A 22,386-nucleotide genomic window follows, 5' to 3' on the forward strand; every position below is an offset into this window, starting at 1 on the left:
TTTATAGCAGTTACCCTTTGTGAGTAAGCTGATAGAGTGGAGTATTGATTTTTTTTCCTTCATATAGTTCATCATTTAAAATAATTTTTAAAAAATCACATTTTGGGAAGGAGTAGGGCTGAAGTGATAAAAATACTTTGTATTAATTTATGAAAGAACTAATAAGAGATATTCTTTGATAGGCACGAACAAAATTTATTTAATGTGTGTGTGTGTGTGTGCTTGCACATGGACATGAACATGTATATATATGAGTGTGTATACAAATAGGTGCCATTGTGCACATGTGGGGGGTCACAGAACAACTTGGGGGAGTCAGTTCTCTTCTTCTACCATGTGGTCCCAGGAACTGAACTCATGTTGTCATGGAAGCAAACGCCTTTACTTGCCGAACCACCTTACGAGCCCTTGCAACATTTATTATATGCACCTTTTATTATGAATTTAAAACTTCAAATAGAAAAGCATATGTTATTAGTATATTCTAATCCTCCTGGGGTCTGATAACTCTTACATGGACTCAAAAAACATTTCTCAACTGGTCCATTGTTGTGGGACATTTGTACACCATGTGAAGATGTATTGATGTGACTGGTGTAATAAAAAGCTGAATGGCCGATAGGTAGGCAGGAAAGGATAGGTGGGATTTCCAGGGAGGAAAAGGAAGAGGAGGAGGAATCTAGGCATGCAGGAGATGCCAGGAGACACTGAAGAGGTTGACCATAACAGTACAGAGTAGAGGTAGCCAAGCCATGTGACAGAAAGTAGATTAATAAAAGCAGGTTAATTTAAGTTACAAAAACTCATAGGAGAAGCCTACATTAATGGCCAAGCTTTCATGGTTAATAAGAAATCAATATTTTCAGGCTAGTGTGCCTGAGGAGAAAGTACAATTAAAATCCATTTTAACCAGGCCGGTTTTTAGTAAGTTCCTGTGGGTCACGCTCACTGAGACCAGCATCACCTAGTATGTGTTCTGTCCATTTGTGCTCATTCTTTAGGTCAGGACAATAATCCTACTTAATTTGAATCGCAGTTGGTGACAGTAAGAACCCCTTGAGTAACTGGAAGCTTTATTGATATTTAAGTTATTCTGTTTTCTTCTATAGCTCATTTTAGCATTGTAGGTGCGTCTCTCTCTCTCTCTCTCTCTCTCTCTCTCTCTCTCTCTCTCTCTCTCTCTCTGTGTGTGTGTGTGTGTGTATGGCAGGTCTGGGGAGGGAACTCAAGACTTTGTGCTTGCTAGGCAAATGACCTAACACTGGCCTACATTCTCAGTCATAAGCTTTTAATTACTACTGCTCCCTTCCTGATACTACGAGGACAGTGTGATTGCCTTATGAATGTGTCTAACAGAGCAAATTCAGCTATTTGCATACAGTTCTATTGGTTTTCACATGCTTATGTTTTACTCAGCATCTATTTTATTTTCATGATTTTCTTAGTTTTACTTATTTACTTTTTTTGACCCAGGGTCTCTTTATGTAGCTTTGGTTGTCTTAGAATTTGATATGTAGACCAAGTTGGCTTTGACCTCATGGAGATCTGCCTGCCTCTACCTCCCAAATGCTTGAGATTTTTAAAGGCAGGTGTCACCGTACCCTGCTATTATTTTCATTTTATTTATTTATTGTTCATTTGTTTATTTATTTTTATTTATTGTGTGTGTTCATGATTGCACGAGTGTGTGCACTTGCATATATGCCAAGGAGTAAACATGGAGGTCAGAAGACAAATTTGGAGTTGGTTCTCTTTTACTGAGTAGGTCCTGGGCATTGAGCTCAGGTTTTCAGTCTTGGCAGCAGGCTCTTTTACCTCCTGAGCTTGCTTGAATATTTCATGAACTAAAAGAGACATTAAGTTTTGTCTGTATGTGATTGCTTTATTCGTGTTCCAAACTGTCATTGGAAACCAATATTGGTTTAGAATAAATTTCTTTGTCTCCCTTCCTCCTTCCCTTCCTCCCTCCCTCCCTCTCTTTCCTCTTTCCCTATCTATCTGTCTGTCTGTCTATTTATCAATTTATCTATTTATTTATTTGAGACAAGGTTTCTCTATATAACAGCCCTGGCTGCCCTGGAACTCACTTTGTAGACCATGCTGGCCTGGAACTCACAGATCTGCCTGCTTCTGCCTCCTGAGTGCTGGGATTAAAGGTGTGCACCACTGCCGCCAGGTTGGAATGCATTTCTATTGCAATATATGTTTATTGAAGAAAACTTAAAAAGGTATGTCTAAAGAATCTGCCACCCCTCAGTTCTAAAACAAAAATGATAATGATTGTTAATGGTGTATATCTCTCCAATATTTATCACCCACAAATATTTATGTGACAGGAGTCAAGTCTGAATACCGTGAATACTTTCCCCATTTTATTCCCTTGCACTCTGCCCAGTGTCATTTCTTACCTCCATCCACCCTACCACATTTCAAATGCCCAATGCTGCCCTTTGAAACAGAACAACAATGCCTTCAAGGCCATGTTTTGTTTGTGAATATTTTATAAATCCTCACCTTGAAGAGCTCAGTAAATAAACTCATGTGTGTTAAACAGGAAGAATCAAAAAAGGACCAAAGCTTTTCCTACCAGAGAAGACAGGAAGCCCCAGACAGGGCTGGAGAGCTGGCTTCGTGGTTAAGAGTACATATTGCTGGGCATGGTAGCACACAACTTTAATCTCAGCACTTGGGAGGCAGAAGCTGGAGGATCTTGGAGTTCAAGCCCAGCCTGACCTATATAGTGATTTCCAAATTCCGGGACAACCAGGACTGACTAGAGAGACCCTGTCTCAAAGACAAAACAAGCAAGCAAGCAACCAAAGAAGAGGACATATGGCTCTTCCAGAGTACTGGAGTTCAGTCCCCAGTACCCACCCTAGGTGACATAGAACTGCCTGTAAATCCAGCTCTAGGGTGTCTGACACTCTCTGCTGGATTCCATGGGTGCCAGCGTTCAGTGTGCGCAAACCCACACAGGGACATGTACACACATAGACACATAGTTAAAAAAGAATAAAAATAAGCTAGATTGATAGCACAGGCTTTAATCTCAGTGCTTGGAGGCAGAGGCAGGCAGATTTCTGTGATTTCAAGGCCAGTCAGGTCTATATAAACAGTTCCAGGCCAACTAGGGCTACACAGTAGTGAGACCCTTTCTAATAATAATAACAACAATATTAATGATGATAATAATAAAATCTTAGAAACAAATAATCATAATAATTTTAAAAGAGTTATTAATTTTATGTGTTTTGTCTGCATGTATGTCTGTGTACCACTTACGTGTTTGGTCTCCGTAGAGGTCAGAAGACGGTATCCAATCTTCTGCACCTGGAGTTACAGATGGTTGTGAGCCACTGTTATGCTTTTGGCCCTTTAAGGGGAAAGCCACGCCCACTCCCAGTGACCCCTGATCTCTCCCCGCCATTTTGGCGGGTTCCCTCCGCCTCTCCCCTCTGTCTGTCTCCTCCTGGCGCGCGCCCCCTCTTCTCTCCTGCTTTTTCTTCTCTTTCTCCTCTTCTCTCTCTGCCCCCATTCTCCCTTTCCCCTCCATAACCCTCTGAATAAATATTCAACATGTTGTGTCTATCCATGTCTCTGTCCATCCGCCCCCCCCCCCGTCCACTCCCATCCCCTACCCCCCTACCCCCCCCCCCCACCCCTCCACCCCCGTCCTGTGCCGCTCTGGGGTCCGGCACCGGAGACCCACCAACATTTCCTGCCGCTAGCTGCTCAGGGAACTGCCCAGGGATCTTGGGCAGAACCGCCCGGGGATTTTGCAGCATTTTTAAAAGCCACCATGTTGGTGTTGGGAATTGAACCCAGGTCCTCTACAAGAGCCACAAGTAATCTCAACTGGTGAGTTAAGATCTTCAACCTTCAGTGAAAAAAGAAGATCCCTCAGCTATGGAGCAATGGGACATAGAACCTGTACAAAGGGATGGGCTAGTGGCTCTGAGAGGGATCCCAGGACTCAGCAAGGGGGACAGTGCACAGCCACTGCCCAGGTGTCATGCCAGGGGGCATCGTCTGCAGGCCAGGAGGGAGATGGGTGAGGACACAGCCAGTGACCGCAAAGCCTTCTGCGCATGTTTGAATTTCTAGCGTCAGTCATAGAACAGAGCCAGCAGTTCCCTCCCTGACGACGTGCTCTCGAAACACCCACAGAGATCAGCCGGTGGGGCGCTGGCACGTGGAACTGTTCTCTTCTTAGCCATCTGTTCTCTGCGACACTGCTAGTCCCTCTGGATGACTTTGTGTGGTAAGTGCCCCTCTTTAAACAGTATGAACATGTGCGAGCCTATTTGACCCCTGGGAGGGCGGTAGAGAGGCCGCGTGGAAATCCTCTCTGCTTTGGACTTGGGAAGAATGGTGTGAGGTCGGCCCCGTAGAGCATAATATAACTCACATCTTCAGGCCCAGATCAGAGTTAATCTGCACATACTCTCTGGAGGCCGTGCTTTCCCGTGTACTTTTCCCTCATCGTAAAATCGCCTTACAGAAAGTGCTTTCACAGCTTTAGAGTGTCTCATCACGAGTTGCTGCGCGTCATGATTTACTTCAAAACTCCCCTCTTGTTGAACGTTAAAGTGATTTCTAGTGTTTTGCTGCTACGACCAAGGAGGTAAGGGCTTAGATGGTCCTGAACCTTTTTGTCTTTGAATTAAAAAAAAAATATGGCAAACAATCACAAGATAATTACTGTAAGCCTTATTGTCTGGCTTATGGGTTAATTTTCAAGGCTTCTTAGCGGCTCATGGAGCAACTGAGACCCCAGCTGCCCTGCAGACGGACAAAGCCTGCAGAGACTGAATGGATACAACACCCTGGCTGAGAGAAGAAAGGCAGGCCCAGGAGTAGGAGATCGCCATGGAAACATGCTTCCCCCGTTAGATACACATCTTGGTTTCTCACCCCTGTCTGAGAGTGTGTGATGTCTAGTATGTGCGAAAGGAGGTCCTGAGGCTGTTTCTGCAGTGATCCCATACCTGCCAGGAGCCTTCATCCTCTCATGCTTCTGATGGGAAGCTGGGTCTGAGCTGCCTCAAATATGAACAGAAAAGGGGTAAAAGATTAATGACTGTGTTGCAAACCCTTGGAGAACGCCGGTCCCTTGCAAGTCAATAAGCATTGAGTTACACACGACAGTCTCACCAAGTCACATTTATCATTAAGCTTTGGGTCAGAGTGGCCAGGAAACCAGGAGAGCAGTCCTAGGAAGACACCAGTCAGTAAGAGTCACAATCCTTTTGCTGAGGATTCTCACTGCAGAACAAATTCAGTTTGTGTCGGAAGTCTGTCACTCAGCCAGCAGTTCCTGACTTGGAAGCATGAGGTTGGAAGGAGCCCACAGGGACTCTCTGTGTTCTCCTCCCCTTTCATAGAGCAGATAACTGGTAAATCTCAGTGTATTTTCTATCTCCCTAGACCCAGAAGGAACACGTATCTGTTCTAATAAAATTGGAAGGTGAATAAGATTTAAGTAAAATTTTCTTCCACTTAAGTAAATAGTACAGGACAGTGAGTTGGCTCAGCAGGTAAAGGTGCTTGCCTCCAAGCCTGATGATCTGAGTTTGATCCCTGGGACATACACAACAGAAGGAGAGAACCAACTCCAAGTTGGCCTATGGCCTCCACGTGCATGCCGTGGTATGCATGTTCCTTCACATACATGTTCACACAGAAATAAATGCAAGAAGTTTTAAACAAATGTCACTTCTTAGATTAGCTTTCAGGTTAGCATACAAAGTAATGGGTGTTACTTTGAAAACAATTTTAACTTCACAGCAAAACTGAACAGAAAGCTCAGAGGAGTCCCATATACATATGTACTCCTTGCTACCATACTTGTAATCCTTCCCCTGCTAGCAAGATCCCATACTAGGGTGGTGCATATATTACAGTCGATTAACTTGCTGTTAAAAAACAAAGTTTTCGGAAGCTGAGATATCTCAGTGGGTAAAGACATTTGCTGTAAAACTTGACAACTCAAGTCTGATTCCTGGAGCCCACACAGTGGAAGGAGAGAACTGATTCCTTGGAGTTGTCATCTGACCTCTCTGCATGTGACACAGCAGGGATACCCTTTAAAGAAATAAATAAATACCCTCTAAAAATAGTTAAAAACCTAACAAGTAGTGCTGGCATAACTGGATATCAACATGAAGAAGAATGAAAATAGACCCATATCTATCACCATGCACAAAACTCAAGTCCAAATGGATCAAAGACCTCAACATAAAGACAGCCACACCGAACCTTATAGAAGAGAAAGTGGAAAATAACACCTGAACTCATTGGAACAGGGACCCACTTCCTAAATATAACCCCAGTAGCACAGACACTGAGAGAAACAATTAATAAATGGGACCTCCTGAAACTGAAAAGCAAAGGACATGGTCAAGAAGACAAAATGACAGTCCACAGAATGGGAAAAGATCTTCACTAACTCCACATCAGACAGAGGTCTAATCTTCAAAATATACAAAGAACTCAAGAAATTAGTCATCAAAAGAACAAATAATCCAATAAAAAAATGGAGTACAGACCTAAACAGAGAACTCTCAACAGAGGAATCTAAAATGGCTGAAAGACACTTAAGGATGTTCAACATCCTTAGTCATCAGAGAAATGCAAATCAAAACAACTCTGAGATTCCAACACCTGTAAGAATGGCCAAGATAAAAAACACTGATGACAACTTATGCTGGGGAGGTTGTGGGGAAAAGAGAACACTTCTGCATTGCTGGTAGGAATGCAAGCTGGTACAAACCCTTGAATGTCAGTGTGGCGATTTCTCAGAAAATTAGGAAACGACCTTCCTCAAGACCCAGTAATACCACTTTTGGGTATATATCCAAAGGATGCTCAATCGTGCCACAAGGACATGTGCTCAACTATGTTCATAGCAGCTTTGTTTGTCATAGCCAGAACCTGGAAACAACCTAAATGCCCATTGACCAAAGAATGGATAAGGAAAATGTGGTACATTTTCTACAATTTACTACACAGCAGAAAAAAATGACATCTTGAATTTTGCAGAAAAACGGTTGGAGCTAGAAAACATTATTTTGAGTTAGGTAACCCAGACACAGAAAGACAATTATCACATGTACTCACTCATAGGTGGTTTTTAAACATGAAGCAAAGAAAACCAGCCTACAAACCACAGCCCCAGAGAACTTAGACAACAATGAGGACACTAAGAGAGACTTACATAGATCTAATCTACATGGGAAGTAGAAAAGGACAAGATCTCCTAGTAAATTGGGAGCATGGGGACCTTGGGGGAGGATTGAAGGAGGGAGGGGAGAGGCAGGGAGGGGAGCAGAGAAAAATGTAGAGCTCAGTAAATATCAATAAAAAGGGGGAAAAAGTAACACGAAAAATGCATTCTATTAGCTATTAATCCAGATGGTTTAAATAAATATAGATACATTTTGGGAAATCCAAAAAAAAAAAAAAGTTAAAAGCCAAGACCTTCCGAAATTTCAGTAAATTGAGCTTAATGATCCAGTTAGTTTCATTAACAATTCATGAAGTGTTAGCAATTCATGGATGGGCAATATCCTGTTCATAAGATACAAAGACATAAGTTGCACATGGGCAAATGGGTTTCTATGTGGTGGCTTAATACTAGCTGAACATGTAATAATAGTGGCCAACAACATAGGATCCCTATGCCAAACCCAATGATCTGAATTCTGTCCCTGGGACCTACACAGTGGAAGCAGAGACCTGACTCCCCCGAGTTGTTCTCTGATTACCACGTGTGTTGGGGCATGTGCCCCATCCCGTGAGTAAATAAATTAAAAATAAAAGTACCGATTATCTCTGAGCCTTAAAAGGTGACATAAAATTATTATGATTCTGCAAAATTTGTATTTATCTGTCATTTGCGCTGAGGTTTCAAAGGTACAAAGATAAATAGGGCAGTGGTGGTGCACGCCTTTAATCCCAGCACTCAGGAGGCAGAGGCAGGCAGATTTCTGTGAGTTCGAGGCCAGCCTGGTCTACAGAGTAAGTTCCAAGACAAGCTCCAAAGCTACAGAGAAACTGTCTTGAAAAACCAAAAACCAAACAACAACAACAAATATGGACATAGATAGCTTTTACAACTAATTCATAATGACAGTAAAAATGGTAAATACTATGGTATAACTTAGTATATGGTATACTTATGACAGAATATTCTGAAAAGCAAAGGGAATCACTTTTTCCAGCTAGGGTGGTTTCCTTACATGAGGACAATTTAACTAAAAAAAATTTTTTTTTGCTGCCAATATTTTTATTTATTTTTTGATGTGTATTAGATTTTATAAAGCAGCCATGGAAATAAGAGTACAAACACCTGAAGTATGCTTTAAATATTTTAATTTTGAGATTATAATTTAATTGCATTTCTCCTTTTTCTTTCTTCCTTTGAAACCCTCTCCACTCTCCTTTAAATTCATGGCCTCTTTTTTCACTAATTGTTATTGCAGGCATGTATGTAATAGATACATACTTCTAAATATAACCTGCTCACTATGTGTAATGTTATTTGCATATATATTTTCAGAGCTGAATGTTTGGTATGGGACAACAGATTGGTGTGTTCTTCCATGGGGAGGACCCCTTCTCCCATGCCCAGTTTTCTTTGGTTCCCTATAGTTTTTGTGTTGGGTTGAGGTCTCATGGAATTTTCCCTATCCTGTTTGGCGTCAACCTTGTTCTGCTTATGTCTGGGCAGTCATGTTGGGTGAGGTTTCATGGGTGTAGCTTCTGACATTATTAAGAGATGCAATCTCACAGCAAACTTCCTGATCCTCTCGCACTTACAATCTTTTCACCTCCTCTTTCACAATGTTCCCTGAGCCTTAGGCACAGGAGTATCTTTTAGATATATCCACTGGGACTGGGCCTCACAACTCAGCATTTTGACTGGTTATTATTATTTTTTTTAGTGGTTTCTGTTGCAAAGAGTTTTCTTAATGAGGATGTAAGAGATAGCTAGAAATACGTCCAAGTCATCAGCCAAACAGTGCTGTAATTAATGTAGTTTCTGTGTGATTATTTGGGTCTGGGTGGCCAGGAAACAAAAGTGTAGTCTCTGTTTACAAATGGTGCACAAACATTTGGCAAGAATTGCCACATAAAGCCTGAGAAAGTTTTAAAGAAGCGATTCTAGATACACAAGAACAGAGTTAAGTACAGCTTCTTGGTAACTGTCTTTCTTTAGTAGGCTCCGTTTTCTAGAGGCAAGCAGAGGTATAGCTACTTTAAGGGAGGCTTCATGACTCAGCAAAAACTGTGCAGCTCTTCTAAGAGACTCTGCCACCAAACACGTAAATGGTGTTTATGAGCAGCCGTTAGCATGTTTCTTGGTGGTGACATTGACCTAGAAACTCCAGAGTTGTGGCAAAAACCATGGCTCTCACTAGTACCTCCACCATGAAGCTAGACTCTCAAAAAGTTAAGGAATGTGGTGGAGTCAGACACCAAAGCTGCAGCTTTAATCCTAGCCATGCTGTTTAGCAGATTAAAAACTCATGTGCTCAAAAATAGATAGAGATCTACAGTAAAGATAGATTCAGATAGGGAAAAAAAACCCCCTCTAAACGGGTTACAGTATGTTTAAAAATATATGTAGTCTTGGGAGAGAAAAGAAAAAGGGTAGAGAAAGTCCTTAAAAAAAGAAATAGATTATCTAGGTGTGGTGGCACATGCTTTTAATCTCAGTACTTGGGAGACAAAGACAGATCTCTTTGAATTCAAGGACAGCCTGATCTACAGAGTGAGATCCAGGACAGCCAAAGATACACAGAGAAACCCCATCTCAAAAACCAAAAATTAAAAAATAAAAGCAAAAGAAGTAGAGTAAAAAAAAAGCTACATAAAGATTAAAAATACACAAAGAGTCTGGATTATGTATATTATTGTATTTTCTTTGATTTTTTTTTGACTGTGAATGAGCTAACTATAGCTAACTACATTTCATTGTACAGGCTGATAAACTAAACCAAAATAAATATTTTAAAGGTATTTTGACTTCAAAATATAAGTCTAAGGACATGTTTCTTTGAAAAAGAGGTTCTGCTTTTGATTCCACAGTGGATAGAAAGCTTTGATTTCTTACTGGTAAGGTTTTGACATCTTTCTCCTTCAGGAGCTACATAGCATCTGCCTGACTCTGCCTTTTTTCCTCCTCTATCTTTTGCTTGGATTTCCTGCCTTGCTATATTCTGCCCTGTCATAGGCCAAAGCAGTTTTTTTTTAATTAACCAATGGTAATAAAACATTCACAGCATACAGATGGAAATCCCACATCATGAATCACCAATTATTTGTGGTTACAATGACAAATGTTTACAAATCAAATTGTTGTGGTATAGATTTTCCTATGACTTCACTGGCACTGAGGAGTTAGCTAAGATCCCAGTACCAGGCATGGTTTCCCTCTTCTTGAGTGGTTTATAAGTCCAATTAGAGAGCAGTTGGTTACTGCCAGGATCTGTGTGCCACTGGTACACCTTAGGGTTATTGTGTTATGCTGGCCATTGATGTAGCTCATAGGTGATGTAACTATGTAGGATTGTTGGTCCACCTTATTGTGCTATGCTGGCCATTGATGTAGCTCATAGGTGATATAGCCGGGTAGGACTGTTGGTCACCTTCCTTTGGAAGCTTGCGTGACATCTTCTGGGACCATGAAAGCTAATCCTCAGGGAGGGTACATTTATGTCACTTCTAGCTCAGGGGTCTGTGAACAATGTTTCTGAAGTACATGGTATCTTCAGCAATACCTTCCACCTCTGGAGGGTTAATCAAGGGCAACATTAGCTAAATTTTAAATGATGACAAGAATTCAGCCAAGTGAAGACTAAGCCAAGGAAGGTGTCCCAAGTAGAGGTGACAGCTGTGTATATGGATCCAGGAAGGTATAAATGGAAAACAAAGAGCCAGAACACATTGATGCAGAAGAAACATGACCTGGAACCATACACAGGATATAGCAAGTTGATTACTAGTTTCATTTTTTTGCTTCAAAGATTGTATTTTCTCTTTAAAACTATACGAAAACTTATAGTTATGAATCTTTGTAGGACAAAGTCATTGCTCACTAGTGTCCCAGGAAGTCATGCCAATGGGGAATGCTCAAGAAATCCTAGCCTGCATGAAACTGAACAAGGTTAATGTGTGGGATTTTTGCCAAAATATCTAACTTTAAGACTGTCTTAGGGTTTCTATTGCTGTGAATAGACACCATGACCACAGCAACTCCTATAAAAGAAAACATTTTTTTTTTTGGAGGGGGATTGTATTGAAGTAGAATTTCTCTGTGTAGCCCTGGGTATCCTGGAACTCAGTCTGTAGATCATGCTGGCCTCAAACTCAGAGATCTGCCTGCTTCTGCCTCCTGAGTGCTGGGATTAAAAGTGTGTGCCACCACCACCTGTCAAAGGAAAACATTTAATTGATGTGTCAGCTTACAGTGTCAGAGGTTTAGTTCATTTTCATTGTGGCAGGGAGCATGGAGGCATTCAGGCAGGCATGGTGCTGGCTGCATCTTGATTAGAAGGCAACAGGAAATGGACTGAGTATCACACTGAGAGAAACTTGAGCTAAAGAGACTTAAAAGCTTGCCCCCACAGTGACACACTTCCTCCAACAAGGCTACACTCTACTTCAACAAGGCAACACCTCTTAATGTGCCACCCCTTTTGGGGCCATTTTCTTTCAAACTATCACATTGACTTATGGGGCTGTTAGTTCCTAATTGCTTTGACAAAATACCCGATAAAAGCATTATAAAAAAGAATTTGCTTTGGTCTGCATCTTGGAGGTATAGTCCATTATATCCAGGATGTTGTTATGTGGAAGCATGAGGCAGTTGGTCCATTACATCTACAGTCAGGAAACTGAGAGGTGTGAGTGCTGATACGCCTCTCTCTCTCTCTCTCTCTCTCTCTCTCTCTCTCTCTTTCTCATTGAGTTCATGGAGTGGCGGTGCCCATATTCAGGTCTAGTTTTCTTTTCTCCATTAATTCTTTCTCAACATACTTTCACAGACATACCCAGAGGTGTGTTCCCATGGTGATTCTAAATTCAGTCAAGTTGACAGTGAAGATGAACTATCAGAGGGGGTGAATGTCATTCATCTGAAAATGTGACTTTAGGAATGTAACTTTTTACTTCTGCATGGAAAAGGAAGCTCTCAGCAGAGTGAACAGATAGCCCAGAGCAGTGGTTCTCAGCCTTCCTAATGTTGCAACCCTTTAATACAGTTCCTCATGTTGTGATGACTTCCAACCATAGAATTATTTCATTGCTACTTCACAACTGTAATATTGCTACTTTTATGAATTGTAATGTAAATATCTGATATGCAGGATCCCTGATATTAGACCCCTCAAAGGGATCACAACCCACAAGTTGAGAACTGCTGGTCTAGAGAACGAGGGGAAATTTTAGTCAGCTGTGCTCTAGACAGGGGCCAATATCAATCAATCAATAAATGGGTAATCAACTGAACAGATAGTTCTCAAGAGAAGAAACACAAATGGCCAATAAATATTTTAAACTGTTCCATTAGGGAAATTAAGACTGCTTTGAGATTCCATCTTATCCCAGTTAGAATGGTGCCCATCAGTGAAGCAAATGACAACACATGGTCATGAGGATGTGGGAAAGGGAACCTTTTCACACTTGTGGTGGGAGCATCAACTGGAAATCAGGGTGGAGGTGTGTCAAAAAATTAAAAATGGAGTTATCATATGGCAGTTATAACAGTCTCGGAATATACCTGGGGCTTATCCTACCACAGAGGCACCTGCACCTCTGTGCCCACTGCTGCCCTATGCATAGTAGCAAGGAAAAGGTACCAGCCTAGATGAAGAGATGCTGAAAACATGGGGACATATAAGCAGTGGAATTTTATCCAGCCGTAAATGAATAAGATTATTAAAATTTCAAGAAAACAGGTAGATCTGGAAATTATTATATTAAGTGATATAATCTGGACTCGGAAAGACAAACACCGTGTTTTTTTTTTTTTAGCACATGTAGATCCTAGACTTTTAATTGTTACATATGTGTATGTACGTGGATATGTGTGAGGATATAGGTCAAGGTCATGAAACTAAAGAGGTGTTTTCAGGGAGCTGGAGAGATGGCTCAGTGGTTAATAACACTTGCTCTTCATGAAAGGACCTGGGCTTAATTCCAAGAATGCACTTGGTGGCTCAAAACAGTCTGTAGCTCGAGTTCTAGGGCGTCTGAGACCCTTGCAGACATGCATGAGGCCAAACATCCATACACAGAAAATAAAGAGAAAACAAATAAAAGGACACCACAATAAGGGAAAAGAGGTGTTAGGAAAGAAAGGAAGAGAATAGAGTACACAGATCACGAAATTAGAAAGGGACTTCTGGGGTGAACGGTTGTCAGGAGGTCAGGGGTTAGGGAGGAGAGTCAGTGGTGAAGGTCAATTGAAACAAATCATATATGGAAATACCACAATAAAACCTCTTGCTTTGTGTGCCGACTAGAACACAAACATAGTAAACAAAGAAGAACATAGTTTTTAATAGAACTCTTTTGTTTTATTGGTTATCTTGAAAGAGGGAAGTGACATCTAGCCCAGGGTTGGCTTTGAACTCAGGTTCTTTTGTCTCAGCCTCCCAAAGTGGCGAGATTAGAGACATGCCATTGCACCTATCTGGAGATCATTTTAGAAAATATATAAGAATAAGTGGGCATCCCTAACTTAGAAAAAGGTGTGTGTGTGTGTGTGTGTGTGTGTGTGTGTTTGTGTGGTTAGAGAGGAAGTCAGGTCCACTGAACTCTGGTCAGATATTTTTCACACTTCCTTGGTGCTTTCTCCTCTCTGATTGGTCCTGCTTGGGATATCCTCTCTTAGTTAGGCTCTTTCCCCACTGCCCTTAGCAGTTTTTATTTTTTATATTTATTTGTTATTGAAAAAATATTTTCCCATGTAGTGTATTCTAATTATGGTTTCTCAGTCAGATGTTATTCTAATGGGTCTGCTGTTATATGGTACCTTGTCTTTTTCCCTTGCAGTTTTTAATATTCTTTCTTTGGTCTATGTTTAGTGCGTTGATTATGATGCGTTGTGGCTAATTTGTTATCTGCTCCAATCTATTTGGTGTTCTGTATGCCTCTTGTACCTCCTTTAGGTTGGGGAAATTTTCTTCTATGGTTTCATTGAAAATATTTGTTGCTCCTTTGACCTGGCTTTTTTCTTCCTTGATTCCTATTATTTGTAGATTAAATCTTTTCACAGTGTCCCCAGTTTCTTGGATGTTTGTGCCTAGACATTTTTTTTTTTAAGATTTAATATTTTCTTTGACTGAGGTGTCTATTTCTTCCATCTTGTAATCATTACCTGATATTCTCCCTCCCCTCTCTTGTACTCTGTTGGCGAGGTTTTTACCTCTGAGGCTTTTGTTTGACGTCATAAAGATTTCATCTTCAGTTTTACTTCACTTTGGGTTTTCTTTAGTGATTCTATTTCCACTTTAATGTCTTAAACTGTTTTCCTTGTTTCCTTCCGCTCTTAGTTTGTGTTTTTTATGCTTTATTAAACAATGCATCAATAACCTCCTTTAGATCTTTGAACATATTTGTGATAGTTATTTTGGAGTCCTTGTCTTGTGATTTAGCTGTGTTGTCTTTCTCATGGCCTATTGTCATAGGGTTGCTGGGTTCTGGTAGAGACATGTTGTCCTGGCTGTCATTGATTGTGTTTTTATGCTGGTGTCCAGGGTTTGGGATGATTGTAATTCTAGGTGTTGGTATCTGGTCTTGTCTTTGTTGGGTGGGTGTTCCCTTCCTTGATTTTTGTTGCCACCTCCTGATCTTAGAAGAGGGTGGTGGGTGTGGTTTGCCTGGTAAGGAATATGTCTGAGATCCTGCTAGGTGTGGCCACTGAGGGTTCAGGGTGTGTTTCTAGGTATTAGGGGCTGACACAAAGAAATGGGGATGGGCTAGCAGAGTGTGGCTGAGAAGATCCTTAGGAAAGAGAAAAGCTGGGTCTGCCATGGGGATCTGTCCATTCTCCAAGGTAAGAAGTCAGAAAGGAAGGCAGGTTCCTGTGTGTGGCTTACTCCAAAGCAGGGATGAGCTCGGAGAATTCACAACGACAGCGGGGAAGGAGAGTGATGATCTGCCTAGGTCATCATGGCCAGTGGGTTCCCAGGTAGGGAGTGACTCTTAGCCTTGGTGTCTGACACAGAAGGTGGGGTGAGGAGGAAGGGATGTCTCCGTGGAGTTCTTAGCGGATGGAGGCAGAGAGGGAAGGCAGGACCCTGTAGGCCGTCTGCTACAGGGCTAGGGCTGAGACTGAGGAATTTGCAATCTGTAAAATTTTAAGTCTTGCACCACTACAAGAAGCCCTGGAGGAGTATGGTGGAGACAACCTAGGGAGAAGGAACAGCCCTTCTTAAAGTGACCCATCCCTGTTACCCAGGTTGACCCAAGTTTTACTGAATCCCTTCTTTCTTAGAGAAGCATAGCTAACAGAAGGGATGTGGTCAGAACATAGGTTGCTGGGATTTCCCTTGCAGAAAATGGATGGACCTGAAAAAATTGTGAAATAAGTGAAAATTAAGTGAAATAAGCCAGAATGAAAAAAAAACCAAAAAAATCACTTGATTTTTGCTCATTTGTAGAGTATGCACATGTATGTACGTATGTATGTATGTCTGCACGTTTGTATAATAGGGAAATAGAAGGGGAATCATGACAAGGGAGAAAGATGCCTAAAGAGATGGGAGAGGGGAACAAGAGAGGGCTAGGAAATATATACAACATGAAAGCTCAGGGGTAACTATTTAGGGGGACAAAGAAGAGGGGGTGGTGTGTGAGGGAAATAAGAATAAAATATAGTGATATGTTTGTGTGAAAATGTTATGAAACCTGTTACCTTGCAAACAAACAAGAACAAGAAAGCAAATGGTGCGTGGGGTTTGCACTTTCACAGACTCTTGCACTAAAGGAAGATTTTGTCTCAAATACTTCTGGACAAGAGGGCCATTCAGTGATCTCCAACTGGTCATTCTTTTTCCTTTTATTCCACTATTCCAAGAAATAAAGGCAAACCAAGTCCCAGATATCTAGCTTTAGAGTCATGGGCCGTTCCAACAGCTCACCCTTCCCATTACGAAACCAAAGGGCTCCCCAGGAACTGAGCATCTCCCCCAGGAAAAGAAAACGGTCTTTTGCAACAGACTGTAACTCTTTGCAACTATGAATTATGAGATGGTTAATGTGGGAGGTTCAAACTTAGTTAAATTAGCCTCTAAATGACATCTGATCTAGAGATTCTGTTTGATCACGATGCTAGTCTAATTCATCGCTAAGTTGCCTTCTATCTAGCTTTCTTTGCAGGAGCTGATATTAATGAATCCCAGAGGGAAATCTTAATAAGCCAGTGAGTTAAAGTATTCTGAAATCACATCCAAAATATGTTAAACAGGACAAATTTCATGCATGTAAACCTGTGTAACCTTACATATCCTGGTTCTCTCAGGGGCCATTCTTAGCAAGGCATTGTATTTTAAGAGGCTGAAAGCAACTGAAAAGCAATGCAATCTTTAAATGCTATTTCTTCTTCTTCTTCTTCTTCTTCTTCTTCTTCTTCTTCTTCTTCTTCTTCTTCTTCTTCTTCTTCTTCTTCCTCTTCCTCTTCCTCCTCCTCCTCCTCCTCCTCCTCCTCCTCCTCCTCCTCCTCCTCCTCTCCTTCCTCTTCCTCTTCTTCTTCTGGTTTTTTGAGACAGGGTTTCTCTGTAGCTTTGGAGCCTATCCTGGAGCTAGCTCTTGAAGACCAGGCTGGCCTTGAACTCACAGAGCTCAACCTGCCTCTGCCTCCCGAGCACTGGGATTAAAGGCATGTGCCATCACTGCTCGGTTTTTATATGTATTCTTGAGCATAAGTGGTGTGATATAATTAAGGGTTCATAACCAATGAGTGATAATCCCTACACCTTTGATAACCTTTCTGTTACCTCTCATGCCAGAGGTCATTCATTGTTCATAATCCATCCCTTTCTCTTTCCCACTCTGCCCTATACCCTGTCTCTAGTGGTGCTTGGAATCGAAGCCAAGGCCTTCCTCAGTCCAAGCAAGTACTCTACCATTGATCTACATCATTAGCCCTGCCATGGCTTATCTGTTTAATACACACACACCCCACACCTTAACATGATTCAGTGGTCTCTGCATAAGCTCACATTACTGGACATACAGAGGTAGTGAGATGGTTGTGATGAATGTCGGATTTGAGCTTGTGGATCCTTATTTCCCTCTGATGTCTGGTAGTGCTGTGTGAACAGTTGCCTCAGATCCTCTCAGCCTACTTTAATAATGATGAAGGAACCATTTGTGTGCAAGGATCTCTGCATGCCCCCCCCCAGCCCCCTCAGCTACACAGAGTATTTTCCCCTTTCTGTCCCCGGACTTTTCTCAGACTCGATGAGGGACTCTCATCCACCATTTGATCATCAGGACACTTGTGCATAAGGTGACCAGCAGAAGCAAACAGTTAACAGTACACAGCGCAAGCTTTGCCTGATGTGGGGTGAAAACTGGCACACAGTGATTTGTTCTTCTAGCCCTTGGGCAGTATTTCTGGGTCATGTTTTATCCATTTCCTTAGAATTTTCCCGCAAGGCTAATGCTCAGTTGTCAACAGGAGTGACGAGTATGATAATGAACCCTTAGATTCGCTTCCTCCCCTGCGTTAGCCTTTAGAGTATCCCTACCCTTGTCCCTGCGTACTACTCGCAAGGGCTCTGCTTTCAGGGAAAATGTAGGTGATGGCATTTGGTACCAAGAGGTGTCCTGGAAAGCAGGTCCTCAAAATGGATTCTGATGACATCACTGGTCAGATGGCCAACGAGAAGCTCAGTGCCGTTGCACCCTAGCAGTCACTGACACTTTCTATGACTGAGAACTCTGATGCCGAGCAGGTTCAAAATGGAGCATCAGTGAGACTGGGGTGGCCTGGGCTAAGGCAGCAGCCACTGTGCAGATGCTGGTCCTCACCACGGCTTAGAACGGCTGCCAGCAACAAGCAGAGCTATCTGCTTCCTCTCTCGCAACCAGAACAGAGCAACAGGGCTGCTGGAAGGGGCTTTGTTAGATCTCACCAATGTCTAAAGTCAGACTCTGTTGCAAAGAAATGCTGCTAGGCTTTGATGTCACAGTAAATCATAGGTAAGGGGGCTGTGATTCCCTCTAGAACTGCCAATCACTGGTCATGGGCTACACACAGAATTCACATCTTTCTAAACTCTACAGTTGCTGAAGGAACCTGGATTGAATGGTGTATGGATTCTCTGTGCTGTGTCTTCATTCTTTTACTGAACATATATATCTTCATTCTCTTTAGACACTGGGAACACAAACATGGCTACACATAAAAGCACATGACAGGTATACAAAAGTAAACTGTTTTACTATTGACGCACATATCTGAAAATGCTACAGTAAAGCTCATTTCTTTATACATAACCAACAATTTAAATACACATTTCAATATCTTTTAAATATGTATTTGTATTATAGGTGGCATTATTGAGTACGTATTGCATACCACAATGTCCATTGGACCCTCATTTTCCTGGTCCTTTGATTCTTCAGGACATCATTAAAATTTCTTCTGTGAAAACTTCTAAGAGGCCAATTCATCTCCTCATGCTGTGCCAGAACCTATAAAGCTTCAACAGTGGTTTTAAAAGCACGGCCTCTTGAGCTGGTGTGCCTAACTTCTGACATGGGTGTAAGGGCATTCTGCCTGCCTGCACATCTGCGTACCCCGTGTGTGTGTGTGTGTGTGTGTGTGTGTGTGTGTGTGTGTGCATGTGTGTACATCTGATGTCTAAGGAGGCCAGATGAGAGCATCCGATTCCCTGGAGCTGGTTGTGAGCCTCCACGCAGGTGCTGAGAAACCAAGGTCCTCTGGAAGAACAGCCAGTGTTCTTAACCACCGAGCCATCTCTCCAGTTCAGTCATGTGACTTTTGGGACTTGTTTTATCCCTGTATGAATCGCTACACTTCTTTCATAAGTGCAAAGGAACTTCTTTTACAAAGTTGCTGTGAAGGCCGAACAAGCTAGAACATGTGAGTAGTTTAGTACTGTGTCTGGTATACAATATGTGCTCAAAATCTTAGCCAGTATATATTATATATATTAATATATAAAAATACTTATACTGATATATATAATATAGAAATATATTAAACATTCATTGAAAATATATATTTAATTTTTTTTTGCTTGGCACACAAATGAGTTTTATTGTGGCATTTCATACATATACCATTTCAAAATATTGTTTATTCTATGTATATTCTATGATACTTGCAACCATTTCTGTGTTTCCTCTGTCTGAAGAGAATAAAGATGCATTCAGGGAGTTAATGAAGGCTTGGTACAGACGCTCCATATATACCTGGAGAACTGGATTAGGACCAGAAACCCTGGAAAGATTTCTCGGAGAAGGTAGACTCTCAGTAGGAGCTTACCCAAAAAACAAGTTTTACAGTCAAGAGCTCCCACAGCATTAGGGGGAGAAGATGCGTGTGGGAAGACATGCATGGGAAAACACGCAAGAGAGAATACATACAAAATATAAGGCGTAGACCGATGCGTCTGCCGTTGGGAACCCGTTTGGGGGAGGCGATGGGGGTGTGGCCTGAAGAGTGTTTTTGTGCAGGGAACCCAGGCTTTGGATTGTAGTATGATACACCTCTTCACCCCATCATTTACTGCTTGAAAACCACCTGATCACTCTAAGCTTTTTGATTTCTACAATAAAAGCAGCGTGCGTAACCCCCTACAGGATTTTGAGATTAGCAATTACGCACAGGGAACACCGTTCAGTGCCAAGCACACTGCTTAAAGGCGCGGGTTAAGTCGCTTGTTAGAGTGGACCTGGCTGCTGAGAGCGGCTTGATACAGGGCAGTGGCATTTCAACACTGTTTGATGAGAGCCTAACTGAATCATCAAAATCGAAACAGTGATAAAATTCAGGATGAACGGGGAAGTCCCTTCCTCCTCTGGCTGGCTGGGAGACGGCGCACAGTCCCTTTCTTCCCCTGATTTCATGTTAAAAATCTGCAGACCATCTCTAGAATTTCCTTGGTTTGTGTAACATGTATTCTATTTGATCTTAATAAATAGAACCCGGAATCAGAGATGAGGCAGAGGCGGTGAAAGCTGAAGGACCAGAGAAGCAGTGCAGTCGGCCACTGGAGAGACATTTTACCTTACCAATGCTCAGACCTCCTCATACTGTCTCTTTAGACTGCATCCTCAGGCTGCAGGGGTGATCCTCAGACTGCACCTGTCTCCACCAAACTTCAGACTGTAATGAGCTCCTGTCTTCTTCCGCCTTATATTCCTCTCTCTGCCCAGCCATATCACTCCTGTCTCCACTTCCCTAGTGCTAGGATTAAAGGCGTGGGATCATAAGTGCTGGGATCACCTATGTGTGAGCTGTTTCTCTTTCAGTGCAACCAAGGGTAGCCTTGAACTAACAGACATCCCTCTGCCTCTGTCTCCCGAGTCCTGGGATTAAAGGTGTGTGCCACCACTGCCTGGCCTCTAGTGGCTTAACTCTGCACTCTGATCTTCAGGCAAGTTTTATTTGTTAAAACATAAACAAAATATCACTACAGGTTTGCCTATAGTATTGGGCTATATTTTTCTCCTAGATACCAATGACCAAGCATAGGGCAATAGCTCAAATGGTAAGAGCTTACTATATAAGCACGAGGGACTGATTTCGAACCAAGAACCCATGCAAAAACAACAGAAGCAACAATAACAACAACATAAACTCGACATGGTGACACACATTTGTAATCCTAGTACTGGAGAGGCTAAGACAGGAAGATCTTGGGGCTCGAAGGCCAGCCTAACTAGCCTAATTGGTGAGTTCCAGTCCAATGGGACTCCCTGTCTCCCAAAGCAAGGCAGCTAGTGAGAGGACACCTGGAGTTGACATCTGGCCTCTACACATATCCACAGATAAGCGCACATGTACACACACACACACACACACACACACACACACACACATATACTGTAAATCACCTAATTCTGGCTCTATTACTATGTGAACCCCTTCTCTGGCAGTGCAGGGAGTGGAGGAGAGTCACTCTCCCAGAAAACCACAGGAGGGATTTTGACCACATGTCTATCAGTCAAAGGCCTGCAGAGTGAACCCCGGACTTCCCAGGATGTGTGGCTTCCACCCCAACTTAGCTGTCACTTGTCCTTGGCAGCCAGAAGCCAGGAGCTGCCAGATGGGCTTCTGCACTCACCTGTGCCTGGGCTTTTACAAAACACAAACTCAATGCGGATTTTTCCCAGTTGTTTAATGGTGACTTTTGCTCTTCTCTAAGCAAAGGATTTAAGTTGTCGCTATCCTTACATTTCTAAACTGAAATGACAAACATGCTTTCTGAGAAGTGTGCGTGTTAATGAGGTGGGTAGTCACACTTGATAGTGATCTTCCGTATTAATGAGGTGGGTAGTCACACTTGATAGTGATCTTCCGTGACAGGATGATGCTGACATTTGAATGGTTCCTTGTGCTTACTGGAAAAAAAAAACCCAAAAAACAAAACACAGGAGCCCCTATTGAGAGTGGGAAGTTTGTGCTTTGGGTCCTAAGGAATAGGGAAAACTAATTTAATTTTCTACATTAGAATTTTGGTGAGAGATGCACCATGAATTTAAAACAAATCCTTTAGGCGTCTGACTCAAGGCAGACCACAGAGGAGCCTTTTAAAACTGATACCTCCCTTAGATTCTTAGTTCATCAGGATTCCGATCCTATCCCCCCCCACCCCCCAAAGAGAAGGCTGTTCTCAACACTGGAGACCATAGATGGTGGTGGTCCTTACCACTGCTGAATTGGGCTCCGGACAACTTGTCTTTCTCTCCTGGTTTCACCTCAGACTTTGGCAGGTTACATAACCTGTTGGAAACTGCTACAGAATCTAATGAAAATATCGTGCGGTTATTGAAAATCAGCAAGTTGGGTCCTGAGTTCTGGTAATGCTTAATCAATGTTATCTAGTCCTTCATCTCATCCAGCCAAGAATCCTCTAAAAATGGATAAATTATAGAAATGGTGTTGAAAACCTATTGGGGGCCATGGGAAGCACAGAGGACCAGGTAAACTAAGTTCCAAGCAGGAAGCACCCTTTTCGGAGAGCCGAAGCTACTCTTCTCTCCTAGGGTGGGGGATCCTTGAGGTCGAGTATGTATCGGAGGTCAGGCTTGCTGTAGATGGAGGGATCACACCGAAGACCCTTCAGAGTTAGCCGCTGGTGCCATGTTTGTTTACGTATGGGATGGGATGTCAGGCTT

At 42.2% G+C, this 22,386-nt stretch overlaps 1 protein-coding gene across 1 annotated transcript in view; it reads left to right on the forward strand.

The window, feature by feature from the left end:
* The first annotated feature begins 4,130 nt into the window (after positions 1-4,130).
* The window catches only part of Sv2b (synaptic vesicle glycoprotein 2B), a 196,900-nt gene continuing 178,644 nt past the window's right edge, over positions 4,131-22,386 (forward strand). Inside the window, exon 1 of the mRNA XM_087901409.1 lies at positions 4,131-4,261. The gene's annotated coding sequence lies outside the window, so the exon portion shown is untranslated. The remainder of the gene's footprint in view (positions 4,262-22,386) is intronic.

The sequence above is a fragment of the Myodes glareolus genome, chromosome 24, assembly GCF_982192425.1.
Source record: "Myodes glareolus chromosome 24, mMyoGla1.1, whole genome shotgun sequence".
Classification (NCBI taxonomy): Eukaryota; Metazoa; Chordata; class Mammalia; order Rodentia; family Cricetidae; genus Myodes; species Myodes glareolus.